The 21,770-nt window shown below is 42.8% G+C and overlaps 51 non-coding genes and 3 pseudogenes across 51 annotated transcripts; all 54 read right to left on the bottom strand.

Annotated features, from left to right (window-relative positions):
* Nucleotides 1-110: 110 nt before the first annotated feature.
* On the bottom strand, nucleotides 111-229 carry LOC145886008 (5S ribosomal RNA). The gene has a single exon (XR_014397592.1). It is a non-coding gene; the product is annotated as a 5S ribosomal RNA (ribosomal RNA).
* A 409-nt stretch (nucleotides 230-638) lies between these two features.
* On the bottom strand, nucleotides 639-757 carry LOC145855572 (5S ribosomal RNA). The gene has a single exon (XR_014376460.1). It is a non-coding gene; the product is annotated as a 5S ribosomal RNA (ribosomal RNA).
* A 409-nt stretch (nucleotides 758-1,166) lies between these two features.
* LOC145855571 (5S ribosomal RNA) lies at nucleotides 1,167-1,285 on the bottom strand. Its single transcript, XR_014376459.1, has one exon. It is a non-coding gene; the product is annotated as a 5S ribosomal RNA (ribosomal RNA).
* A 139-nt stretch (nucleotides 1,286-1,424) lies between these two features.
* On the bottom strand, nucleotides 1,425-1,543 carry LOC145886007 (5S ribosomal RNA). Its single transcript, XR_014397591.1, has one exon. It is a non-coding gene; the product is annotated as a 5S ribosomal RNA (ribosomal RNA).
* Nucleotides 1,544-1,952: 409 nt separating this feature from the next.
* LOC145855570 (5S ribosomal RNA) lies at nucleotides 1,953-2,071 on the bottom strand. The gene has a single exon (XR_014376458.1). It is a non-coding gene; the product is annotated as a 5S ribosomal RNA (ribosomal RNA).
* A 139-nt stretch (nucleotides 2,072-2,210) lies between these two features.
* On the bottom strand, nucleotides 2,211-2,329 carry LOC145886006 (5S ribosomal RNA). The gene has a single exon (XR_014397590.1). It is a non-coding gene; the product is annotated as a 5S ribosomal RNA (ribosomal RNA).
* A 139-nt stretch (nucleotides 2,330-2,468) lies between these two features.
* On the bottom strand, nucleotides 2,469-2,587 carry LOC145852725 (uncharacterized; annotated as a pseudogene).
* Nucleotides 2,588-2,996: 409 nt separating this feature from the next.
* On the bottom strand, nucleotides 2,997-3,115 carry LOC145855569 (5S ribosomal RNA). Its single transcript, XR_014376457.1, has one exon. It is a non-coding gene; the product is annotated as a 5S ribosomal RNA (ribosomal RNA).
* A 139-nt stretch (nucleotides 3,116-3,254) lies between these two features.
* Nucleotides 3,255-3,373, bottom strand: LOC145886005 (5S ribosomal RNA). Its single transcript, XR_014397589.1, has one exon. It is a non-coding gene; the product is annotated as a 5S ribosomal RNA (ribosomal RNA).
* Nucleotides 3,374-3,782: 409 nt separating this feature from the next.
* On the bottom strand, nucleotides 3,783-3,901 carry LOC145855568 (5S ribosomal RNA). Its single transcript, XR_014376456.1, has one exon. It is a non-coding gene; the product is annotated as a 5S ribosomal RNA (ribosomal RNA).
* Nucleotides 3,902-4,310: 409 nt separating this feature from the next.
* On the bottom strand, nucleotides 4,311-4,429 carry LOC145855566 (5S ribosomal RNA). The gene has a single exon (XR_014376454.1). It is a non-coding gene; the product is annotated as a 5S ribosomal RNA (ribosomal RNA).
* A 409-nt stretch (nucleotides 4,430-4,838) lies between these two features.
* LOC145884912 (5S ribosomal RNA) lies at nucleotides 4,839-4,957 on the bottom strand. The gene has a single exon (XR_014396492.1). It is a non-coding gene; the product is annotated as a 5S ribosomal RNA (ribosomal RNA).
* Nucleotides 4,958-5,096: 139 nt separating this feature from the next.
* Nucleotides 5,097-5,215, bottom strand: LOC145886004 (5S ribosomal RNA). The gene has a single exon (XR_014397588.1). It is a non-coding gene; the product is annotated as a 5S ribosomal RNA (ribosomal RNA).
* A 409-nt stretch (nucleotides 5,216-5,624) lies between these two features.
* Nucleotides 5,625-5,743, bottom strand: LOC145855565 (5S ribosomal RNA). Its single transcript, XR_014376453.1, has one exon. It is a non-coding gene; the product is annotated as a 5S ribosomal RNA (ribosomal RNA).
* A 139-nt stretch (nucleotides 5,744-5,882) lies between these two features.
* LOC145886003 (5S ribosomal RNA) lies at nucleotides 5,883-6,001 on the bottom strand. Its single transcript, XR_014397587.1, has one exon. It is a non-coding gene; the product is annotated as a 5S ribosomal RNA (ribosomal RNA).
* A 139-nt stretch (nucleotides 6,002-6,140) lies between these two features.
* On the bottom strand, nucleotides 6,141-6,259 carry LOC145852724 (uncharacterized; annotated as a pseudogene).
* A 409-nt stretch (nucleotides 6,260-6,668) lies between these two features.
* On the bottom strand, nucleotides 6,669-6,787 carry LOC145855564 (5S ribosomal RNA). The gene has a single exon (XR_014376452.1). It is a non-coding gene; the product is annotated as a 5S ribosomal RNA (ribosomal RNA).
* Nucleotides 6,788-6,926: 139 nt separating this feature from the next.
* On the bottom strand, nucleotides 6,927-7,045 carry LOC145852177 (5S ribosomal RNA). Its single transcript, XR_014374031.1, has one exon. It is a non-coding gene; the product is annotated as a 5S ribosomal RNA (ribosomal RNA).
* Nucleotides 7,046-7,454: 409 nt separating this feature from the next.
* Nucleotides 7,455-7,573, bottom strand: LOC145855563 (5S ribosomal RNA). The gene has a single exon (XR_014376451.1). It is a non-coding gene; the product is annotated as a 5S ribosomal RNA (ribosomal RNA).
* A 139-nt stretch (nucleotides 7,574-7,712) lies between these two features.
* LOC145851460 (5S ribosomal RNA) lies at nucleotides 7,713-7,831 on the bottom strand. The gene has a single exon (XR_014373311.1). It is a non-coding gene; the product is annotated as a 5S ribosomal RNA (ribosomal RNA).
* Nucleotides 7,832-8,240: 409 nt separating this feature from the next.
* Nucleotides 8,241-8,359, bottom strand: LOC145855562 (5S ribosomal RNA). The gene has a single exon (XR_014376450.1). It is a non-coding gene; the product is annotated as a 5S ribosomal RNA (ribosomal RNA).
* Nucleotides 8,360-8,498: 139 nt separating this feature from the next.
* On the bottom strand, nucleotides 8,499-8,617 carry LOC145886423 (5S ribosomal RNA). The gene has a single exon (XR_014398008.1). It is a non-coding gene; the product is annotated as a 5S ribosomal RNA (ribosomal RNA).
* A 409-nt stretch (nucleotides 8,618-9,026) lies between these two features.
* LOC145855561 (5S ribosomal RNA) lies at nucleotides 9,027-9,145 on the bottom strand. Its single transcript, XR_014376449.1, has one exon. It is a non-coding gene; the product is annotated as a 5S ribosomal RNA (ribosomal RNA).
* Nucleotides 9,146-9,284: 139 nt separating this feature from the next.
* Nucleotides 9,285-9,403, bottom strand: LOC145886002 (5S ribosomal RNA). The gene has a single exon (XR_014397586.1). It is a non-coding gene; the product is annotated as a 5S ribosomal RNA (ribosomal RNA).
* Nucleotides 9,404-9,542: 139 nt separating this feature from the next.
* Nucleotides 9,543-9,661, bottom strand: LOC145852723 (uncharacterized; annotated as a pseudogene).
* Nucleotides 9,662-10,070: 409 nt separating this feature from the next.
* Nucleotides 10,071-10,189, bottom strand: LOC145855560 (5S ribosomal RNA). The gene has a single exon (XR_014376448.1). It is a non-coding gene; the product is annotated as a 5S ribosomal RNA (ribosomal RNA).
* Nucleotides 10,190-10,328: 139 nt separating this feature from the next.
* LOC145852176 (5S ribosomal RNA) lies at nucleotides 10,329-10,447 on the bottom strand. The gene has a single exon (XR_014374030.1). It is a non-coding gene; the product is annotated as a 5S ribosomal RNA (ribosomal RNA).
* A 409-nt stretch (nucleotides 10,448-10,856) lies between these two features.
* LOC145855559 (5S ribosomal RNA) lies at nucleotides 10,857-10,975 on the bottom strand. Its single transcript, XR_014376447.1, has one exon. It is a non-coding gene; the product is annotated as a 5S ribosomal RNA (ribosomal RNA).
* A 139-nt stretch (nucleotides 10,976-11,114) lies between these two features.
* On the bottom strand, nucleotides 11,115-11,233 carry LOC145851459 (5S ribosomal RNA). The gene has a single exon (XR_014373310.1). It is a non-coding gene; the product is annotated as a 5S ribosomal RNA (ribosomal RNA).
* A 409-nt stretch (nucleotides 11,234-11,642) lies between these two features.
* Nucleotides 11,643-11,761, bottom strand: LOC145855558 (5S ribosomal RNA). The gene has a single exon (XR_014376446.1). It is a non-coding gene; the product is annotated as a 5S ribosomal RNA (ribosomal RNA).
* A 139-nt stretch (nucleotides 11,762-11,900) lies between these two features.
* Nucleotides 11,901-12,019, bottom strand: LOC145886422 (5S ribosomal RNA). The gene has a single exon (XR_014398007.1). It is a non-coding gene; the product is annotated as a 5S ribosomal RNA (ribosomal RNA).
* A 409-nt stretch (nucleotides 12,020-12,428) lies between these two features.
* Nucleotides 12,429-12,547, bottom strand: LOC145855557 (5S ribosomal RNA). Its single transcript, XR_014376445.1, has one exon. It is a non-coding gene; the product is annotated as a 5S ribosomal RNA (ribosomal RNA).
* A 409-nt stretch (nucleotides 12,548-12,956) lies between these two features.
* Nucleotides 12,957-13,075, bottom strand: LOC145855555 (5S ribosomal RNA). Its single transcript, XR_014376443.1, has one exon. It is a non-coding gene; the product is annotated as a 5S ribosomal RNA (ribosomal RNA).
* Nucleotides 13,076-13,214: 139 nt separating this feature from the next.
* LOC145886001 (5S ribosomal RNA) lies at nucleotides 13,215-13,333 on the bottom strand. The gene has a single exon (XR_014397585.1). It is a non-coding gene; the product is annotated as a 5S ribosomal RNA (ribosomal RNA).
* Nucleotides 13,334-13,742: 409 nt separating this feature from the next.
* LOC145855554 (5S ribosomal RNA) lies at nucleotides 13,743-13,861 on the bottom strand. The gene has a single exon (XR_014376442.1). It is a non-coding gene; the product is annotated as a 5S ribosomal RNA (ribosomal RNA).
* Nucleotides 13,862-14,000: 139 nt separating this feature from the next.
* Nucleotides 14,001-14,119, bottom strand: LOC145886000 (5S ribosomal RNA). Its single transcript, XR_014397584.1, has one exon. It is a non-coding gene; the product is annotated as a 5S ribosomal RNA (ribosomal RNA).
* Nucleotides 14,120-14,528: 409 nt separating this feature from the next.
* On the bottom strand, nucleotides 14,529-14,647 carry LOC145855553 (5S ribosomal RNA). Its single transcript, XR_014376441.1, has one exon. It is a non-coding gene; the product is annotated as a 5S ribosomal RNA (ribosomal RNA).
* Nucleotides 14,648-14,786: 139 nt separating this feature from the next.
* Nucleotides 14,787-14,905, bottom strand: LOC145885998 (5S ribosomal RNA). The gene has a single exon (XR_014397582.1). It is a non-coding gene; the product is annotated as a 5S ribosomal RNA (ribosomal RNA).
* Nucleotides 14,906-15,314: 409 nt separating this feature from the next.
* On the bottom strand, nucleotides 15,315-15,433 carry LOC145855552 (5S ribosomal RNA). Its single transcript, XR_014376440.1, has one exon. It is a non-coding gene; the product is annotated as a 5S ribosomal RNA (ribosomal RNA).
* A 409-nt stretch (nucleotides 15,434-15,842) lies between these two features.
* On the bottom strand, nucleotides 15,843-15,961 carry LOC145855551 (5S ribosomal RNA). Its single transcript, XR_014376439.1, has one exon. It is a non-coding gene; the product is annotated as a 5S ribosomal RNA (ribosomal RNA).
* Nucleotides 15,962-16,100: 139 nt separating this feature from the next.
* On the bottom strand, nucleotides 16,101-16,219 carry LOC145885997 (5S ribosomal RNA). The gene has a single exon (XR_014397581.1). It is a non-coding gene; the product is annotated as a 5S ribosomal RNA (ribosomal RNA).
* Nucleotides 16,220-16,628: 409 nt separating this feature from the next.
* LOC145855550 (5S ribosomal RNA) lies at nucleotides 16,629-16,747 on the bottom strand. The gene has a single exon (XR_014376438.1). It is a non-coding gene; the product is annotated as a 5S ribosomal RNA (ribosomal RNA).
* Nucleotides 16,748-16,886: 139 nt separating this feature from the next.
* LOC145885996 (5S ribosomal RNA) lies at nucleotides 16,887-17,005 on the bottom strand. The gene has a single exon (XR_014397580.1). It is a non-coding gene; the product is annotated as a 5S ribosomal RNA (ribosomal RNA).
* Nucleotides 17,006-17,414: 409 nt separating this feature from the next.
* Nucleotides 17,415-17,533, bottom strand: LOC145855549 (5S ribosomal RNA). The gene has a single exon (XR_014376437.1). It is a non-coding gene; the product is annotated as a 5S ribosomal RNA (ribosomal RNA).
* A 139-nt stretch (nucleotides 17,534-17,672) lies between these two features.
* Nucleotides 17,673-17,791, bottom strand: LOC145852175 (5S ribosomal RNA). The gene has a single exon (XR_014374029.1). It is a non-coding gene; the product is annotated as a 5S ribosomal RNA (ribosomal RNA).
* A 409-nt stretch (nucleotides 17,792-18,200) lies between these two features.
* On the bottom strand, nucleotides 18,201-18,319 carry LOC145855548 (5S ribosomal RNA). The gene has a single exon (XR_014376436.1). It is a non-coding gene; the product is annotated as a 5S ribosomal RNA (ribosomal RNA).
* Nucleotides 18,320-18,458: 139 nt separating this feature from the next.
* On the bottom strand, nucleotides 18,459-18,577 carry LOC145885995 (5S ribosomal RNA). Its single transcript, XR_014397578.1, has one exon. It is a non-coding gene; the product is annotated as a 5S ribosomal RNA (ribosomal RNA).
* Nucleotides 18,578-18,986: 409 nt separating this feature from the next.
* On the bottom strand, nucleotides 18,987-19,105 carry LOC145855547 (5S ribosomal RNA). The gene has a single exon (XR_014376435.1). It is a non-coding gene; the product is annotated as a 5S ribosomal RNA (ribosomal RNA).
* A 409-nt stretch (nucleotides 19,106-19,514) lies between these two features.
* LOC145855546 (5S ribosomal RNA) lies at nucleotides 19,515-19,633 on the bottom strand. Its single transcript, XR_014376434.1, has one exon. It is a non-coding gene; the product is annotated as a 5S ribosomal RNA (ribosomal RNA).
* Nucleotides 19,634-19,772: 139 nt separating this feature from the next.
* LOC145885994 (5S ribosomal RNA) lies at nucleotides 19,773-19,891 on the bottom strand. The gene has a single exon (XR_014397577.1). It is a non-coding gene; the product is annotated as a 5S ribosomal RNA (ribosomal RNA).
* Nucleotides 19,892-20,300: 409 nt separating this feature from the next.
* Nucleotides 20,301-20,419, bottom strand: LOC145855544 (5S ribosomal RNA). The gene has a single exon (XR_014376432.1). It is a non-coding gene; the product is annotated as a 5S ribosomal RNA (ribosomal RNA).
* Nucleotides 20,420-20,558: 139 nt separating this feature from the next.
* On the bottom strand, nucleotides 20,559-20,677 carry LOC145885993 (5S ribosomal RNA). The gene has a single exon (XR_014397576.1). It is a non-coding gene; the product is annotated as a 5S ribosomal RNA (ribosomal RNA).
* A 409-nt stretch (nucleotides 20,678-21,086) lies between these two features.
* Nucleotides 21,087-21,205, bottom strand: LOC145855543 (5S ribosomal RNA). The gene has a single exon (XR_014376431.1). It is a non-coding gene; the product is annotated as a 5S ribosomal RNA (ribosomal RNA).
* Nucleotides 21,206-21,344: 139 nt separating this feature from the next.
* LOC145885992 (5S ribosomal RNA) lies at nucleotides 21,345-21,463 on the bottom strand. The gene has a single exon (XR_014397575.1). It is a non-coding gene; the product is annotated as a 5S ribosomal RNA (ribosomal RNA).
* Between the last annotated feature and the right edge of the window lie 307 nt (nucleotides 21,464-21,770).

The following is a 21,770-nucleotide window of genomic DNA, read 5'->3' as shown; positions in this document are numbered from 1 at the left end:
AGTCAAAGTGAGTCTGATAAAACAGACATTTAGTCAATTCATCATTAAATGCTTAATACAAGGCAGTGTTGCTGATGAAATAGTGCAAGAGCACACCCTCGTGGACAAAATGCTTACAGCACCTGGTATTCCCAGGCGGTCTCCCATCCAAGTACTAACCAGGCCCGACCCTGCTTAGCTTCCGAGATCAGACGAGATTGGGCGTACCCAGGCTGGTATGGCCGTAAGCGAGAAACAACCTCTTGCTACAACATATATAGTCAAAGTGAGTGTGATAAACAGACATTGCATTTTCACCAATTAGATAAGCAGCTTGAACTTTGTGTCACTGAAAAAGTAGAAGAAATTACAAACACTGTTCCCATCACTTTTTAGCACAGGTAGTTGGATAAAATACAAACTTTATTTCCTTTCATCATTTGAACAGGGCAAAGGAGCACAAAGCACACACAAGCTGCATTCAGCAACAATATTCTTGTTTGTCTTATAAATACAAGGCAGATGCTAATTGAAAACACAAGGAAATTTGATCCTATTAAAAAGGCAGGAAGCTGCATTTAGTCAATTCATCATTAAATGCTTACTACAAGGCAGTGTTGCTGATGAAATAGTGCAGGGGCACACCCTCGTGGACAAAATGCTTACAGCACCTGGTATTCCCAGGCGGTCTCCCATCCAAGTACTAACCAGGCCCGACCCTGCTTAGCTTCCGAGATCAGACGAGATCGGGCGTACCCAGGCTGGTATGGCCGTAAGCGAGAAACAATCTCTTGCTACAACATATATAGTCAAAGTGAGTGTGATAAACAGACATTGCATTTTCACCAATTAGATAAGCAGCTTGAACTTTGTGTCACTGAAAAAGTAGAAGAAATTACAAACACTGTTCCCATCACTTTTTAGCACAGGTAGTTGGATAAAATACAAACTTTATTTCCTTTCATCATTTGAACAGGGCAAAGGAGCACAAAGCACACACAAGCTGCATTCAGCAACAATATTCTTGTTTGTCTTATAAATACAAGGCAGATGCTAATTGAAAACACAAGGAAATTTGATCCTATTAAAAAGGCAGGAAGCTGCATTTAGTCAATTCATCATTAAATGCTTACTACAAGGCAGTGTTGCTGATGAAATAGTGCAGGGGCACACCCTCGTGGACAAAATGCTTACAGCACCTGGTATTCCCAGGCGGTCTCCCATCCAAGTACTAACCAGGCCCGACCCTGCTTAGCTTCCGAGATCAGACGAGATCGGGCGTACCCAGGCTGGTATGGCCGTAAGCGAGAAACAATCTCTTGCTACAACATATATAGTCAAAGTGAGTCTGATAAAACAGACATTTAGTCAATTCATCATTAAATGCTTAATACAAGGCAGTGTTGCTGATGAAATAGTGCAAGAGCACACCCTCGTGGACAAAATGCTTACAGCACCTGGTATTCCCAGGCGGTCTCCCATCCAAGTACTAACCAGGCCCGACCCTGCTTAGCTTCCGAGATCAGACGAGATTGGGCGTACCCAGGCTGGTATGGCCGTAAGCGAGAAACAACCTCTTGCTACAACATATATAGTCAAAGTGAGTGTGATAAACAGACATTGCATTTTCACCAATTAGATAAGCAGCTTGAACTTTGTGTCACTGAAAAAGTAGAAGAAATTACAAACACTGTTCCCATCACTTTTTAGCACAGGTAGTTGGATAAAATACAAACTTTATTTCCTTTCATCATTTGAACAGGGCAAAGGAGCACAAAGCACACACAAGCTGCATTCAGCAACAATATTCTTGTTTGTCTTATAAATACAAGGCAGATGCTAATTGAAAACACAAGGAAATTTGATCCTATTAAAAAGGCAGGAAGCTGCATTTAGTCAATTCATCATTAAATGCTTACTACAAGGCAGTGTTGCTGATGAAATAGTGCAGGGGCACACCCTCGTGGACAAAATGCTTACAGCACCTGGTATTCCCAGGCGGTCTCCCATCCAAGTACTAACCAGGCCCGACCCTGCTTAGCTTCCGAGATCAGACGAGATCGGGCGTACCCAGGCTGGTATGGCCGTAAGCGAGAAACAATCTCTTGCTACAACATATATAGTCAAAGTGAGTCTGATAAAACAGACATTTAGTCAATTCATCATTAAATGCTTAATACAAGGCAGTGTTGCTGATGAAATAGTGCAAGAGCACACCCTCGTGGACAAAATGCTTACAGCACCTGGTATTCCCAGGCGGTCTCCCATCCAAGTACTAACCAGGCCCGACCCTGCTTAGCTTCCGAGATCAGACGAGATTGGGCGTACCCAGGCTGGTATGGCCGTAAGCGAGAAACAACCTCTTGCTACAACATATATAGTCAAAGTGAGTCTGATAAAACAGACATTTAGTCAATTCATCATTAAATGCTTACTACAAGGCAGTGTTGCTGATGAAATAGTGCAAGAGCACACCCTCGTGGACAAAATGCTTACAGCACCTGGTATTCCCAGGCGGTCTCCCATCCAAGTACTAACCAGGCCCGACCCTGCTTAGCTTCCGAGAGCAGCCGAGATCGTGCGTACCCAGGCTGGTATGGCCGTAAGCAAGAAAAAATCTCTTGCTACAACATATATAGTCAAAGTGAGTGTGATAAACAGACATTGCATTTCCACCAATTAGATAAGCAGCTTGAACTTTGTGTCACTGAAAAAGTAGAAGAAATTACAAACACTCTTCCCATCACTTTTTAGCACAGGTAGTTGGATAAAATACAAACTTTATTTCCTTTCATCATTTGAACAGGGCAAAGGAGCACAAAGCACACACAAGCTGCATTCAGCAACAATATTCTTGTTTGTCTTATAAATACAAGGCAGATGCTAATTGAAAACACAAGGAAATTTGATCCTATTAAAAAGGCAGGAAGCTGCATTTAGTCAATTCATCATTAAATGCTTACTACAAGGCAGTGTTGCTGATGAAATAGTGCAGGGGCACACCCTCGTGGACAAAATGCTTACAGCACCTGGTATTCCCAGGCGGTCTCCCATCCAAGTACTAACCAGGCCCGACCCTGCTTAGCTTCCGAGATCAGACGAGATCGGGCGTACCCAGGCTGGTATGGCCGTAAGCGAGAAACAATCTCTTGCTACAACATATATAGTCAAAGTGAGTCTGATAAAACAGACATTTAGTCAATTCATCATTAAATGCTTAATACAAGGCAGTGTTGCTGATGAAATAGTGCAAGAGCACACCCTCGTGGACAAAATGCTTACAGCACCTGGTATTCCCAGGCGGTCTCCCATCCAAGTACTAACCAGGCCCGACCCTGCTTAGCTTCCGAGATCAGACGAGATTGGGCGTACCCAGGCTGGTATGGCCGTAAGCGAGAAACAACCTCTTGCTACAACATATATAGTCAAAGTGAGTGTGATAAACAGACATTGCATTTTCACCAATTAGATAAGCAGCTTGAACTTTGTGTCACTGAAAAAGTAGAAGAAATTACAAACACTGTTCCCATCACTTTTTAGCACAGGTAGTTGGATAAAATACAAACTTTATTTCCTTTCATCATTTGAACAGGGCAAAGGAGCACAAAGCACACACAAGCTGCATTCAGCAACAATATTCTTGTTTGTCTTATAAATACAAGGCAGATGCTAATTGAAAACACAAGGAAATTTGATCCTATTAAAAAGGCAGGAAGCTGCATTTAGTCAATTCATCATTAAATGCTTACTACAAGGCAGTGTTGCTGATGAAATAGTGCAGGGGCACACCCTCGTGGACAAAATGCTTACAGCACCTGGTATTCCCAGGCGGTCTCCCATCCAAGTACTAACCAGGCCCGACCCTGCTTAGCTTCCGAGATCAGACGAGATCGGGCGTACCCAGGCTGGTATGGCCGTAAGCGAGAAACAATCTCTTGCTACAACATATATAGTCAAAGTGAGTGTGATAAACAGACATTGCATTTTCACCAATTAGATAAGCAGCTTGAACTTTGTGTCACTGAAAAAGTAGAAGAAATTACAAACACTGTTCCCATCACTTTTTAGCACAGGTAGTTGGATAAAATACAAACTTTATTTCCTTTCATCATTTGAACAGGGCAAAGGAGCACAAAGCACACACAAGCTGCATTCAGCAACAATATTCTTGTTTGTCTTATAAATACAAGGCAGATGCTAATTGAAAACACAAGGAAATTTGATCCTATTAAAAAGGCAGGAAGCTGCATTTAGTCAATTCATCATTAAATGCTTACTACAAGGCAGTGTTGCTGATGAAATAGTGCAGGGGCACACCCTCGTGGACAAAATGCTTACAGCACCTGGTATTCCCAGGCGGTCTCCCATCCAAGTACTAACCAGGCCCGACCCTGCTTAGCTTCCGAGATCAGACGAGATCGGGCGTACCCAGGCTGGTATGGCCGTAAGCGAGAAACAATCTCTTGCTACAACATATATAGTCAAAGTGAGTGTGATAAACAGACATTGCATTTTCACCAATTAGATAAGCAGCTTGAACTTTGTGTCACTGAAAAAGTAGAAGAAATTACAAACACTGTTCCCATCACTTTTTAGCACAGGTAGTTGGATAAAATACAAACTTTATTTCCTTTCATCATTTGAACAGGGCAAAGGAGCACAAAGCACACACAAGCTGCATTCAGCAACAATATTCTTGTTTGTCTTATAAATACAAGGCAGATGCTAATTGAAAACACAAGGAAATTTGATCCTATTAAAAAGGCAGGAAGCTGCATTTAGTCAATTCATCATTAAATGCTTACTACAAGGCAGTGTTGCTGATGAAATAGTGCAGGGGCACACCCTCGTGGACAAAATGCTTACAGCACCTGGTATTCCCAGGCGGTCTCCCATCCAAGTACTAACCAGGCCCGACCATGCTTAGCTTCCGAGATCAGACGAGATCGGGCGTACCCAGGCTGGTATGGCCGTAAGCGAGAAACAATCTCTTGCTACAACATATATAGTCAAAGTGAGTCTGATAAAACAGACATTTAGTCAATTCATCATTAAATGCTTAATACAAGGCAGTGTTGCTGATGAAATAGTGCAAGAGCACACCCTCGTGGACAAAATGCTTACAGCACCTGGTATTCCCAGGCGGTCTCCCATCCAAGTACTAACCAGGCCCGACCCTGCTTAGCTTCCGAGATCAGACGAGATTGGGCGTACCCAGGCTGGTATGGCCGTAAGCGAGAAACAACCTCTTGCTACAACATATATAGTCAAAGTGAGTGTGATAAACAGACATTGCATTTTCACCAATTAGATAAGCAGCTTGAACTTTGTGTCACTGAAAAAGTAGAAGAAATTACAAACACTGTTCCCATCACTTTTTAGCACAGGTAGTTGGATAAAATACAAACTTTATTTCCTTTCATCATTTGAACAGGGCAAAGGAGCACAAAGCACACACAAGCTGCATTCAGCAACAATATTCTTGTTTGTCTTATAAATACAAGGCAGATGCTAATTGAAAACACAAGGAAATTTGATCCTATTAAAAAGGCAGGAAGCTGCATTTAGTCAATTCATCATTAAATGCTTACTACAAGGCAGTGTTGCTGATGAAATAGTGCAGGGGCACACCCTCGTGGACAAAATGCTTACAGCACCTGGTATTCCCAGGCGGTCTCCCATCCAAGTACTAACCAGGCCCGACCCTGCTTAGCTTCCGAGATCAGACGAGATCGGGCGTACCCAGGCTGGTATGGCCGTAAGCGAGAAACAATCTCTTGCTACAACATATATAGTCAAAGTGAGTCTGATAAAACAGACATTTAGTCAATTCATCATTAAATGCTTAATACAAGGCAGTGTTGCTGATGAAATAGTGCAAGAGCACACCCTCGTGGACAAAATGCTTACAGCACCTGGTATTCCCAGGCGGTCTCCCATCCAAGTACTAACCAGGCCCGACCCTGCTTAGCTTCCGAGATCAGACGAGATTGGGCGTACCCAGGCTGGTATGGCCGTAAGCGAGAAACAACCTCTTGCTACAACATATATAGTCAAAGTGAGTCTGATAAAACAGACATTTAGTCAATTCATCATTAAATGCTTACTACAAGGCAGTGTTGCTGATGAAATAGTGCAAGAGCACACCCTCGTGGACAAAATGCTTACAGCACCTGGTATTCCCAGGCGGTCTCCCATCCAAGTACTAACCAGGCCCGACCCTGCTTAGCTTCCGAGAGCAGCCGAGATCGTGCGTACCCAGGCTGGTATGGCCGTAAGCAAGAAAAAATCTCTTGCTACAACATATATAGTCAAAGTGAGTGTGATAAACAGACATTGCATTTCCACCAATTAGATAAGCAGCTTGAACTTTGTGTCACTGAAAAAGTAGAAGAAATTACAAACACTCTTCCCATCACTTTTTAGCACAGGTAGTTGGATAAAATACAAACTTTATTTCCTTTCATCATTTGAACAGGGCAAAGGAGCACAAAGCACACACAAGCTGCATTCAGCAACAATATTCTTGTTTGTCTTATAAATACAAGGCAGATGCTAATTGAAAACACAAGGAAATTTGATCCTATTAAAAAGGCAGGAAGCTGCATTTAGTCAATTCATCATTAAATGCTTACTACAAGGCAGTGTTGCTGATGAAATAGTGCAGGGGCACACCCTCGTGGACAAAATGCTTACAGCACCTGGTATTCCCAGGCGGTCTCCCATCCAAGTACTAACCAGGCCCGACCCTGCTTAGCTTCCGAGATCAGACGAGATCGGGCGTACCCAGGCTGGTATGGCCGTAAGCGAGAAACAATCTCTTGCTACAACATATATAGTCAAAGTGAGTCTGATAAAACAGACATTTAGTCAATTCATCATTAAATGCTTAATACAAGGCAGTGTTGCTGATGAAATAGTGCAAGAGCACACCCTCGTGGACAAAATGCTTACAGCACCTGGTATTCCCAGGCGGTCTCCCATCCAAGTACTAACCAGGCACGACCCTGCTTAGCTTCCGAGATCAGACGAGATTGGGCGTACCCAGGCTGGTATGGCCGTAAGCGAGAAACAACCTCTTGCTACAACATATATAGTCAAAGTGAGTGTGATAAACAGACATTGCATTTTCACCAATTAGATAAGCAGCTTGAACTTTGTGTCACTGAAAAAGTAGAAGAAATTACAAACACTGTTCCCATCACTTTTTAGCACAGGTAGTTGGATAAAATACAAACTTTATTTCCTTTCATCATTTGAACAGGGCAAAGGAGCACAAAGCACACACAAGCTGCATTCAGCAACAATATTCTTGTTTGTCTTATAAATACAAGGCAGATGCTAATTGAAAACACAAGGAAATTTGATCCTATTAAAAAGGCAGGAAGCTGCATTTAGTCAATTCATCATTAAATGCTTACTACAAGGCAGTGTTGCTGATGAAATAGTGCAGGGGCACACCCTCGTGGACAAAATGCTTACAGCACCTGGTATTCCCAGGCGGTCTCCCATCCAAGTACTAACCAGGCCCGACCCTGCTTAGCTTCCGAGATCAGACGAGATCGGGCGTACCCAGGCTGGTATGGCCGTAAGCGAGAAACAATCTCTTGCTACAACATATATAGTCAAAGTGAGTCTGATAAAACAGACATTTAGTCAATTCATCATTAAATGCTTAATACAAGGCAGTGTTGCTGATGAAATAGTGCAAGAGCACACCCTCGTGGACAAAATGCTTACAGCACCTGGTATTCCCAGGCGGTCTCCCATCCAAGTACTAACCAGGCCCGACCCTGCTTAGCTTCCGAGATCAGACGAGATTGGGCGTACCCAGGCTGGTATGGCCGTAAGGGAGAAACAACCTCTTGCTACAACATATATAGTCAAAGTGAGTGTGATAAACAGACATTGCATTTTCACCAATTAGATAAGCAGCTTGAACTTTGTGTCACTGAAAAAGTAGAAGAAATTACAAACACTGTTCCCATCACTTTTTAGCACAGGTAGTTGGATAAAATACAAACTTTATTTCCTTTCATCATTTGAACAGGGCAAAGGAGCACAAAGCACACACAAGCTGCATTCAGCAACAATATTCTTGTTTGTCTTATAAATACAAGGCAGATGCTAATTGAAAACACAAGGAAATTTGATCCTATTAAAAAGGCAGGAAGCTGCATTTAGTCAATTCATCATTAAATGCTTACTACAAGGCAGTGTTGCTGATGAAATAGTGCAGGGGCACACCCTCGTGGACAAAATGCTTACAGCACCTGGTATTCCCAGGCGGTCTCCCATCCAAGTACTAACCAGGCCCGACCCTGCTTAGCTTCCGAGATCAGACGAGATCGGGCGTACCCAGGCTGGTATGGCCGTAAGCGAGAAACAATCTCTTGCTACAACATATATAGTCAAAGTGAGTCTGATAAAACAGACATTTAGTCAATTCATCATTAAATGCTTAATACAAGGCAGTGTTGCTGATGAAATAGTGCAAGAGCACACCCTCGTGGACAAAATGCTTACAGCACCTGGTATTCCCAGGCGGTCTCCCATCCAAGTACTAACCAGGCCCGACCCTGCTTAGCTTCCGAGATCAGACGAGATCGGGCGTACCCAGGCTTGTATGGCCGTAAGCGAGAAACAATCTCTTGCTACAACATATATAGTCAAAGTGAGTGTGATAAACAGACATTGCATTTTCACCAATTAGATAAGCAGCTTGAACTTTGTGTCACTGAAAAAGTAGAAGAAATTACAAACACTGTTCCCATCACTTTTTAGCACAGGTAGTTGGATAAAATACAAACTTTATTTCCTTTCATCATTTGAACAGGGCAAAGGAGCACAAAGCACACACAAGCTGCATTCAGCAACAATATTCTTGTTTGTCTTATAAATACAAGGCAGATACTAATTGAAAACACAAGGAAATTTGATCCTATTAAAAAGGCAGGAAGCTGCATTTAGTCAATTCATCATTAAATGCTTACTACAAGGCAGTGTTGCTGATGAAATAGTGCAGGGGCACACCCTCGTGGACAAAATGCTTACAGCACCTGGTATTCCCAGGCGGTCTCCCATCCAAGTACTAACCAGGCCCGACCCTGCTTAGCTTCCGAGATCAGACGAGATCGGGCGTACCCAGGCTGGTATGGCCGTAAGCGAGAAACAATCTCTTGCTACAACATATATAGTCAAAGTGAGTCTGATAAAACAGACATTTAGTCAATTCATCATTAAATGCTTAATACAAGGCAGTGTTGCTGATGAAATAGTGCAAGAGCACACCCTCGTGGACAAAATGCTTACAGCACCTGGTATTCCCAGGCGGTCTCCCATCCAAGTACTAACCAGGCCCGACCCTGCTTAGCTTCCGAGATCAGACGAGATTGGGCGTACCCAGGCTGGTATGGCCGTAAGCGAGAAACAACCTCTTGCTACAACATATATAGTCAAAGTGAGTCTGATAAAACAGACATTTAGTCAATTCATCATTAAATGCTTACTACAAGGCAGTGTTGCTGATGAAATAGTGCAAGAGCACACCCTCGTGGACAAAATGCTTACAGCACCTGGTATTCCCAGGCGGTCTCCCATCCAAGTACTAACCAGGCCCGACCCTGCTTAGCTTCCGAGAGCAGCCGAGATCGTGCGTACCCAGGCTGGTATGGCCGTAAGCAAGAAAAAATCTCTTGCTACAACATATATAGTCAAAGTGAGTGTGATAAACAGACATTGCATTTCCACCAATTAGATAAGCAGCTTGAACTTTGTGTCACTGAAAAAGTAGAAGAAATTACAAACACTCTTCCCATCACTTTTTAGCACAGGTAGTTGGATAAAATACAAACTTTATTTCCTTTCATCATTTGAACAGGGCAAAGGAGCACAAAGCACACACAAGCTGCATTCAGCAACAATATTCTTGTTTGTCTTATAAATACAAGGCAGATGCTAATTGAAAACACAAGGAAATTTGATCCTATTAAAAAGGCAGGAAGCTGCATTTAGTCAATTCATCATTAAATGCTTACTACAAGGCAGTGTTGCTGATGAAATAGTGCAGGGGCACACCCTCGTGGACAAAATGCTTACAGCACCTGGTATTCCCAGGCGGTCTCCCATCCAAGTACTAACCAGGCCCGACCCTGCTTAGCTTCCGAGATCAGACGAGATCGGGCGTACCCAGGCTGGTATGGCCGTAAGCGAGAAACAATCTCTTGCTACAACATATATAGTCAAAGTGAGTCTGATAAAACAGACATTTAGTCAATTCATCATTAAATGCTTAATACAAGGCAGTGTTGCTGATGAAATAGTGCAAGAGCACACCCTCGTGGACAAAATGCTTACAGCACCTGGTATTCCCAGGCGGTCTCCCATCCAAGTACTAACCAGGCACGACCCTGCTTAGCTTCCGAGATCAGACGAGATTGGGCGTACCCAGGCTGGTATGGCCGTAAGCGAGAAACAACCTCTTGCTACAACATATATAGTCAAAGTGAGTGTGATAAACAGACATTGCATTTTCACCAATTAGATAAGCAGCTTGAACTTTGTGTCACTGAAAAAGTAGAAGAAATTACAAACACTGTTCCCATCACTTTTTAGCACAGGTAGTTGGATAAAATACAAACTTTATTTCCTTTCATCATTTGAACAGGGCAAAGGAGCACAAAGCACACACAAGCTGCATTCAGCAACAATATTCTTGTTTGTCTTATAAATACAAGGCAGATGCTAATTGAAAACACAAGGAAATTTGATCCTATTAAAAAGGCAGGAAGCTGCATTTAGTCAATTCATCATTAAATGCTTACTACAAGGCAGTGTTGCTGATGAAATAGTGCAGGGGCACACCCTCGTGGACAAAATGCTTACAGCACCTGGTATTCCCAGGCGGTCTCCCATCCAAGTACTAACCAGGCCCGACCCTGCTTAGCTTCCGAGATCAGACGAGATCGGGCGTACCCAGGCTGGTATGGCCGTAAGCGAGAAACAATCTCTTGCTACAACATATATAGTCAAAGTGAGTCTGATAAAACAGACATTTAGTCAATTCATCATTAAATGCTTAATACAAGGCAGTGTTGCTGATGAAATAGTGCAAGAGCACACCCTCGTGGACAAAATGCTTACAGCACCTGGTATTCCCAGGCGGTCTCCCATCCAAGTACTAACCAGGCCCGACCCTGCTTAGCTTCCGAGATCAGACGAGATTGGGCGTACCCAGGCTGGTATGGCCGTAAGGGAGAAACAACCTCTTGCTACAACATATATAGTCAAAGTGAGTGTGATAAACAGACATTGCATTTTCACCAATTAGATAAGCAGCTTGAACTTTGTGTCACTGAAAAAGTAGAAGAAATTACAAACACTGTTCCCATCACTTTTTAGCACAGGTAGTTGGATAAAATACAAACTTTATTTCCTTTCATCATTTGAACAGGGCAAAGGAGCACAAAGCACACACAAGCTGCATTCAGCAACAATATTCTTGTTTGTCTTATAAATACAAGGCAGATGCTAATTGAAAACACAAGGAAATTTGATCCTATTAAAAAGGCAGGAAGCTGCATTTAGTCAATTCATCATTAAATGCTTACTACAAGGCAGTGTTGCTGATGAAATAGTGCAGGGGCACACCCTCGTGGACAAAATGCTTACAGCACCTGGTATTCCCAGGCGGTCTCCCATCCAAGTACTAACCAGGCCCGACCCTGCTTAGCTTCCGAGATCAGACGAGATCGGGCGTACCCAGGCTGGTATGGCCGTAAGCGAGAAACAATCTCTTGCTACAACATATATAGTCAAAGTGAGTCTGATAAAACAGACATTTAGTCAATTCATCATTAAATGCTTAATACAAGGCAGTGTTGCTGATGAAATAGTGCAAGAGCACACCCTCGTGGACAAAATGCTTACAGCACCTGGTATTCCCAGGCGGTCTCCCATCCAAGTACTAACCAGGCCCGACCCTGCTTAGCTTCCGAGATCAGACGAGATCGGGCGTACCCAGGCTTGTATGGCCGTAAGCGAGAAACAATCTCTTGCTACAACATATATAGTCAAAGTGAGTGTGATAAACAGACATTGCATTTTCACCAATTAGATAAGCAGCTTGAACTTTGTGTCACTGAAAAAGTAGAAGAAATTACAAACACTGTTCCCATCACTTTTTAGCACAGGTAGTTGGATAAAATACAAACTTTATTTCCTTTCATCATTTGAACAGGGCAAAGGAGCACAAAGCACACACAAGCTGCATTCAGCAACAATATTCTTGTTTGTCTTATAAATACAAGGCAGATGCTAATTGAAAACACAAGGAAATTTGATCCTATTAAAAAGGCAGGAAGCTGCATTTAGTCAATTCATCATTAAATGCTTACTACAAGGCAGTGTTGCTGATGAAATAGTGCAGGGGCACACCCTCGTGGACAAAATGCTTACAGCACCTGGTATTCCCAGGCGGTCTCCCATCCAAGTACTAACCAGGCCCGACCCTGCTTAGCTTCCGAGATCAGACGAGATCGGGCGTACCCAGGCTGGTATGGCCGTAAGCGAGAAACAATCTCTTGCTACAACATATATAGTCAAAGTGAGTGTGATAAACAGACATTGCATTTTCACCAATTAGATAAGCAGCTTGAACTTTGTGTCACTGAAAAAGTAGAAGAAATTACAAACACTGTTCCCATCACTTTTTAGCACAGGTAGTTGGATAAAATACAAACTTTATTTCCTTTCATCATTTGAACAGGGCAAAGGAGCACAAAGCACACACAAGCTGCATTCAGCAACAATATTCTTGTTTGTCTTATAAATACAAGGCAGATGCTAATTGAAAACACAAGGAAATTTGATCCTATTAAAAAGGCAGGAAGCTGCATTTAGTCAATTCATCATTAAATGCTTACTACAAGGCAGTGTTGCTGATGAAATAGTGCAGGGGCACACCCTCGTGGACAAAATGCTTACAGCACCTGGTATTCCCAGGCGGTCTCCCATCCAAGTACTAACCAGGCCCGACCCTGCTTAGCTTCCGAGATCAGACGAGATCGGGCGTACCCAGGCTGGTATGGCCGTAAGCGAGAAACAATCTCTTGCTACAACATATATAGTCAAAGTGAGTCTGATAAAACAGACATTTAGTCAATTCATCATTAAATGCTTAATACAAGGCAGTGTTGCTGATGAAATAGTGCAAGAGCACACCCTCGTGGACAAAATGCTTACAGCACCTGGTATTCCCAGGCGGTCTCCCATCCAAGTACTAACCAGGCCCGACCCTGCTTAGCTTCCGAGATCAGACGAGATTGGGCGTACCCAGGCTGGTATGGCCGTAAGCGAGAAACAACCTCTTGCTACAACATATATAGTCAAAGTGAGTGTGATAAACAGACATTGCATTTTCACCAATTAGATAAGCAGCTTGAACTTTGTGTCACTGAAAAAGTAGAAGAAATTACAAACACTGTTCCCATCACTTTTTAGCACAGGTAGTTGGATAAAATACAAACTTTATTTCCTTTCATCATTTGAACAGGGCAAAGGAGCACAAAGCACACACAAGCTGCATTCAGCAACAATATTCTTGTTTGTCTTATAAATACAAGGCAGATGCTAATTGAAAACACAAGGAAATTTGATCCTATTAAAAAGGCAGGAAGCTGCATTTAGTCAATTCATCATTAAATGCTTACTACAAGGCAGTGTTGCTGATGAAATAGTGCAGGGGCACACCCTCGTGGACAAAATGCTTACAGCACCTGGTATTCCCAGGCGGTCTCCCATCCAAGTACTAACCAGGCCCGACCCTGCTTAGCTTCCGAGATCAGACGAGATCGGGCGTACCCAGGCTGGTATGGCCGTAAGCGAGAAACAATCTCTTGCTACAACATATATAGTCAAAGTGAGTCTGATAAAACAGACATTTAGTCAATTCATCATTAAATGCTTAATACAAGGCAGTGTTGCTGATGAAATAGTGCAAGAGCACACCCTCGTGGACAAAATGCTTACAGCACCTGGTATTCCCAGGCGGTCTCCCATCCAAGTACTAACCAGGCCCGACCCTGCTTAGCTTCCGAGATCAGACGAGATTGGGCGTACCCAGGCTGGTATGGCCGTAAGCGAGAAACAACCTCTTGCTACAACATATATAGTCAAAGTGAGTGTGATAAACAGACATTGCATTTTCACCAATTAGATAAGCAGCTTGAACTTTGTGTCACTGAAAAAGTAGAAGAAATTACAAACACTGTTCCCATCACTTTTTAGCACAGGTAGTTGGATAAAATACAAACTTTATTTCCTTTCATCATTTGAACAGGGCAAAGGAGCACAAAGCACACACAAGCTGCATTCAGCAACAATATTCTTGTTTGTCTTATAAATACAAGGCAGATGCTAATTGAAAACACAAGGAAATTTGATCCTATTAAAAAGGCAGGAAGCTGCATTTAGTCAATTCATCATTAAATGCTTACTACAAGGCAGTGTTGCTGATGAAATAGTGCAGGGGCACACCCTCGTGGACAAAATGCTTACAGCACCTGGTATTCCCAGGCGGTCTCCCATCCAAGTACTAACCAGGCCCGACCCTGCTTAGCTTCCGAGATCAGACGAGATCGGGCGTACCCAGGCTGGTATGGCCGTAAGCGAGAAACAATCTCTTGCTACAACATATATAGTCAAAGTGAGTCTGATAAAACAGACATTTAGTCAATTCATCATTAAATGCTTAATACAAGGCAGTGTTGCTGATGAAATAGTGCAAGAGCACACCCTCGTGGACAAAATGCTTACAGCACCTGGTATTCCCAGGCGGTCTCCCATCCAAGTACTAACCAGGCCCGACCCTGCTTAGCTTCCGAGATCAGACGAGATTGGGCGTACCCAGGCTGGTATGGCCGTAAGCGAGAAACAACCTCTTGCTACAACATATATAGTCAAAGTGAGTGTGATAAACAGACATTGCATTTTCACCAATTAGATAAGCAGCTTGAACTTTGTGTCACTGAAAAAGTAGAAGAAATTACAAACACTGTTCCCATCACTTTTTAGCACAGGTAGTTGGATAAAATACAAACTTTATTTCCTTTCATCATTTGAACAGGGCAAAGGAGCACAAAGCACACACAAGCTGCATTCAGCAACAATATTCTTGTTTGTCTTATAAATACAAGGCAGATGCTAATTGAAAACACAAGGAAATTTGATCCTATTAAAAAGGCAGGAAGCTGCATTTAGTCAATTCATCATTAAATGCTTACTACAAGGCAGTGTTGCTGATGAAATAGTGCAGGGGCACACCCTCGTGGACAAAATGCTTACAGCACCTGGTATTCCCAGGCGGTCTCCCATCCAAGTACTAACCAGGCCCGACCCTGCTTAGCTTCCGAGATCAGACGAGATCGGGCGTACCCAGGCTGGTATGGCCGTAAGCGAGAAACAATCTCTTGCTACAACATATATAGTCAAAGTGAGTGTGATAAACAGACATTGCATTTTCACCAATTAGATAAGCAGCTTGAACTTTGTGTCACTGAAAAAGTAGAAGAAATTACAAACACTGTTCCCATCACTTTTTAGCACAGGTAGTTGGATAAAATACAAACTTTATTTCCTTTCATCATTTGAACAGGGCAAAGGAGCACAAAGCACACACAAGCTGCATTCAGCAACAATATTCTTGTTTGTCTTATAAATACAAGGCAGATGCTAATTGAAAACACAAGGAAATTTGATCCTATTAAAAAGGCAGGAAGCTGCATTTAGTCAATTCATCATTAAATGCTTACTACAAGGCAGTGTTGCTGATGAAATAGTGCAGGGGCACACCCTCGTGGACAAAATGCTTACAGCACCTGGTATTCCCAGGCGGTCTCCCATCCAAGTACTAACCAGGCCCGACCCTGCTTAGCTTCCGAGATCAGACGAGATCGGGCGTACCCAGGCTGGTATGGCCGTAAGCGAGAAACAATCTCTTGCTACAACATATATAGTCAAAGTGAGTCTGATAAAACAGACATTTAGTCAATTCATCATTAAATGCTTAATACAAGGCAGTGTTGCTGATGAAATAGTGCAAGAGCACACCCTCGTGGACAAAATGCTTACAGCACCTGGTATTCCCAGGCGGTCTCCCATCCAAGTACTAACCAGGCCCGACCCTGCTTAGCTTCCGAGATCAGACGAGATTGGGCGTACCCAGGCTGGTATGGCCGTAAGCGAGAAACAACCTCTTGCTACAACATATATAGTCAAAGTGAGTGTGATAAACAGACATTGCATTTTCACCAATTAGATAAGCAGCTTGAACTTTGTGTCACTGAAAAAGTAGAAGAAATTACAAACACTGTTCCCATCACTTTTTAGCACAGGTAGTTGGATAAAATACAAACTTTATTTCCTTTCATCATTTGAACAGGGCAAAGGAGCACAAAGCACACACAAGCTGCATTCAGCAACAATATTCTTGTTTGTCTTATAAATACAAGGCAGATGCTAATTGAAAACACAAGGAAATTTGATCCTATTAAAAAGGCAGGAAGCTGCATTTAGTCAATTCATCATTAAATGCTTACTACAAGGCAGTGTTGCTGATGAAATAGTGCAGGGGCACACCCTCGTGGACAAAATGCTTACAGCACCTGGTATTCCCAGGCGGTCTCCCATCCAAGTACTAACCAGGCCCGACCCTGCTTAGCTTCCGAGATCAGACGAGATCGGGCGTACCCAGGCTGGTATGGCCGTAAGCGAGAAACAATCTCTTGCTACAACATATATAGTCAAAGTGAGTCTGATAAAACAGACATTTAGTCAATTCATCATTAAATGCTTAATACAAGGCAGTGTTGCTGATGAAATAGTGCAAGAGCACACCCTCGTGGACAAAATGCTTACAGCACCTGGTATTCCCAGGCGGTCTCCCATCCAAGTACTAACCAGGCCCGACCCTGCTTAGCTTCCGAGATCAGACGAGATTGGGCGTACCCAGGCTGGTATGGCCGTAAGCGAGAAACAACCTCTTGCTACAACATATATAGTCAAAGTGAGTGTGATAAACAGACATTGCATTTTCACCAATTAGATAAGCAGCTTGAACTTTGTGTCACTGAAAAAGTAGAAGAAATTACAAACACTGTTCCCATCACTTTTTAGCACAGGTAGTTGGATAAAATACAAACTTTATTTCCTTTCATCATTTGAACAGGGCAAAGGAGCACAAAGCACACACAAGCTGCATTCAGCAACAATATTCTTGTTTGTCTTATAAATACAAGGCAGATGCTAATTGAAAACACAAGGAAATTTGATCCTATTAAAAAGGCAGGAAGCTGCATTTAGTCAATTCATCATTAAATGCTTACTACAAGGCAGTGTTGCTGATGAAATAGTGCAGGGGCACACCCTCGTGGACAAAATGCTTACAGCACCTGGTATTCCCAGGCGGTCTCCCATCCAAGTACTAACCAGGCCCGACCCTGCTTAGCTTCCGAGATCAGACGAGATCGGGCGTACCCAGGCTGGTATGGCCGTAAGCGAGAAACAATCTCTTGCTACAACATATATAGTCAAAGTGAGTCTGATAAAACAGACATTTAGTCAATTCATCATTAAATGCTTAATACAAGGCAGTGTTGCTGATGAAATAGTGCAAGAGCACACCCTCGTGGACAAAATGCTTACAGCACCTGGTATTCCCAGGCGGTCTCCCATCCAAGTACTAACCAGGCACGACCCTGCTTAGCTTCCGAGATCAGACGAGATTGGGCGTACCCAGGCTGGTATGGCCGTAAGCGAGAAACAACCTCTTGCTACAACATATATAGTCAAAGTGAGTGTGATAAACAGACATTGCATTTTCACCAATTAGATAAGCAGCTTGAACTTTGTGTCACTGAAAAAGTAGAAGAAATTACAAACACTGTTCCCATCACTTTTTAGCACAGGTAGTTGGATAAAATACAAACTTTATTTCCTTTCATCATTTGAACAGGGCAAAGGAGCACAAAGCACACACAAGCTGCATTCAGCAACAATATTCTTGTTTGTCTTATAAATACAAGGCAGATGCTAATTGAAAACACAAGGAAATTTGATCCTATTAAAAAGGCAGGAAGCTGCATTTAGTCAATTCATCATTAAATGCTTACTACAAGGCAGTGTTGCTGATGAAATAGTGCAGGGGCACACCCTCGTGGACAAAATGCTTACAGCACCTGGTATTCCCAGGCGGTCTCCCATCCAAGTACTAACCAGGCCCGACCCTGCTTAGCTTCCGAGATCAGACGAGATCGGGCGTACCCAGGCTGGTATGGCCGTAAGCGAGAAACAATCTCTTGCTACAACATATATAGTCAAAGTGAGTCTGATAAAACAGACATTTAGTCAATTCATCATTAAATGCTTAATACAAGGCAGTGTTGCTGATGAAATAGTGCAAGAGCACACCCTCGTGGACAAAATGCTTACAGCACCTGGTATTCCCAGGCGGTCTCCCATCCAAGTACTAACCAGGCCCGACCCTGCTTAGCTTCCGAGATCAGACGAGATTGGGCGTACCCAGGCTGGTATGGCCGTAAGCGAGAAACAACCTCTTGCTACAACATATATAGTCAAAGTGAGTGTGATAAACAGACATTGCATTTTCACCAATTAGATAAGCAGCTTGAACTTTGTGTCACTGAAAAAGTAGAAGAAATTACAAACACTGTTCCCATCACTTTTTAGCACAGGTAGTTGGATAAAATACAAACTTTATTTCCTTTCATCATTTGAACAGGGCAAAGGAGCACAAAGCACACACAAGCTGCATTCAGCAACAATATTCTTGTTTGTCTTATAAATACAAGGCAGATGCTAATTGAAAACACAAGGAAATTTGATCCTATTAAAAAGGCAGGAAGCTGCATTTAGTCAATTCATCATTAAATGCTTACTACAAGGCAGTGTTGCTGATGAAATAGTGCAGGGGCACACCCTCGTGGACAAAATGCTTACAGCACCTGGTATTCCCAGGCGGTCTCCCATCCAAGTACTAACCAGGCCCGACCCTGCTTAGCTTCCGAGATCAGACGAGATCGGGCGTACCCAGGCTGGTATGGCCGTAAGCGAGAAACAATCTCTTGCTACAACATATATAGTCAAAGTGAGTGTGATAAACAGACATTGCATTTTCACCAATTAGATAAGCAGCTTGAACTTTGTGTCACTGAAAAAGTAGAAGAAATTACAAACACTGTTCCCATCACTTTTTAGCACAGGTAGTTGGATAAAATACAAACTTTATTTCCTTTCATCATTTGAACAGGGCAAAGGAGCACAAAGCACACACAAGCTGCATTCAGCAACAATATTCTTGTTTGTCTTATAAATACAAGGCAGATGCTAATTGAAAACACAAGGAAATTTGATCCTATTAAAAAGGCAGGAAGCTGCATTTAGTCAATTCATCATTAAATGCTTACTACAAGGCAGTGTTGCTGATGAAATAGTGCAGGGGCACACCCTCGTGGACAAAATGCTTACAGCACCTGGTATTCCCAGGCGGTCTCCCATCCAAGTACTAACCAGGCCCGACCCTGCTTAGCTTCCGAGATCAGACGAGATCGGGCGTACCCAGGCTGGTATGGCCGTAAGCGAGAAACAATCTCTTGCTACAACATATATAGTCAAAGTGAGTCTGATAAAACAGACATTTAGTCAATTCATCATTAAATGCTTAATACAAGGCAGTGTTGCTGATGAAATAGTGCAAGAGCACACCCTCGTGGACAAAATGCTTACAGCACCTGGTATTCCCAGGCGGTCTCCCATCCAAGTACTAACCAGGCCCGACCCTGCTTAGCTTCCGAGATCAGACGAGATTGGGCGTACCCAGGCTGGTATGGCCGTAAGCGAGAAACAACCTCTTGCTACAACATATATAGTCAAAGTGAGTGTGATAAACAGACATTGCATTTTCACCAATTAGATAAGCAGCTTGAACTTTGTGTCACTGAAAAAGTAGAAGAAATTACAAACACTGTTCCCATCACTTTTTAGCACAGGTAGTTGGATAAAATACAAACTTTATTTCCTTTCATCATTTGAACAGGGCAAAGGAGCACAAAGCACACACAAGCTGCATTCAGCAACAATATTCTTGTTTGTCTTATAAATACAAGGCAGATGCTAATTGAAAACACAAGGAAATTTGATCCTATTAAAAAGGCAGGAAGCTGCATTTAGTCAATTCATCATTAAATGCTTACTACAAGGCAGTGTTGCTGATGAAATAGTGCAGGGGCACACCCTCGTGGACAAAATGCTTACAGCACCTGGTATTCCCAGGCGGTCTCCCATCCAAGTACTAACCAGGCCCGACCCTGCTTAGCTTCCGAGATCAGACGAGATCGGGCGTACCCAGGCTGGTATGGCCGTAAGCGAGAAACAATCTCTTGCTACAACATATATAGTCAAAGTGAGTCTGATAAAACAGACATTTAGTCAATTCATCATTAAATGCTTAATACAAGGCAGTGTTGCTGATGAAATAGTGCAAGAGCACACCCTCGTGGACAAAATGCTTACAGCACCTGGTATTCCCAGGCGGTCTCCCATCCAAGTACTAACCAGGCCCGACCCTGCTTAGCTTCCGAGATCAGACGAGATTGGGCGTACCCAGGCTGGTATGGCCGTAAGCGAGAAACAACCTCTTGCTACAACATATATAGTCAAAGTGAGTGTGATAAACAGACATTGCATTTTCACCAATTAGATAAGCAGCTTGAACTTTGTGTCACTGAAAAAGTAGAAGAAATTACAAACACTGTTCCCATCACTTTTTAGCACAGGTAGTTGGATAAAATACAAACTTTATTTCCTTTCATCATTTGAACAGGGCAAAGGAGCACAAAGCACACACAAGCTGCATTCAGCAACAATATTCTTGTTTGTCTTATAAATACAAGGCAGATGCTAATTGAAAACACAAGGAAATTTGATCCTATTAAAAAGGCAGGAAGCTGCATTTAGTCAATTCATCATTAAATGCTTACTACAAGGCAGTGTTGCTGATGAAATAGTGCAGGGGCACACCCTCGTGGACAAAATGCTTACAGCACCTGGTATTCCCAGGCGGTCTCCCATCCAAGTACTAACCAGGCCCGACCCTGCTTAGCTTCCGAGATCAGACGAGATCGGGCGTACCCAGGCTGGTATGGCCGTAAGCGAGAAACAATCTCTTGCTACAACATATATAGTCAAAGTGAGTCTGATAAAACAGACATTTAGTCAATTCATCATTAAATGCTTAATACAAGGCAGTGTTGCTGATGAAATAGTGCAAGAGCACACCCTCGTGGACAAAATGCTTACAGCACCTGGTATTCCCAGGCGGTCTCCCATCCAAGTACTAACCAGGCCCGACCCTGCTTAGCTTCCGAGATCAGACGAGATTGGGCGTACCCAGGCTGGTATGGCCGTAAGCGAGAAACAACCTCTTGCTACAACATATATAGTCAAAGTGAGTGTGATAAACAGACATTGCATTTTCACCAATTAGATAAGCAGCTTGAACTTTGTGTCACTGAAAAAGTAGAAGAAATTACAAACACTGTTCCCATCACTTTTTAGCACAGGTAGTTGGATAAAATACAAACTTTATTTCCTTTCATCATTTGAACAGGGCAAAGGAGCACAAAGCACACACAAGCTGCATTCAGCAACAATATTCTTGTTTGTCTTATAAATACAAGGCAGATGCTAATTGAAAACACAAGGAAATTTGATCCTAT

The sequence above is a fragment of the Salmo salar genome, chromosome 08 (assembly GCF_965601325.2).
Source record: "Salmo salar chromosome 08, fSalSal1, whole genome shotgun sequence".
NCBI classification, from domain to species: Eukaryota; Metazoa; Chordata; class Actinopteri; order Salmoniformes; family Salmonidae; genus Salmo; species Salmo salar.
The sequence above is the reverse complement of the archived record's forward strand: the minus strand, read 5'-3'. Positions and strand labels throughout refer to the sequence as shown.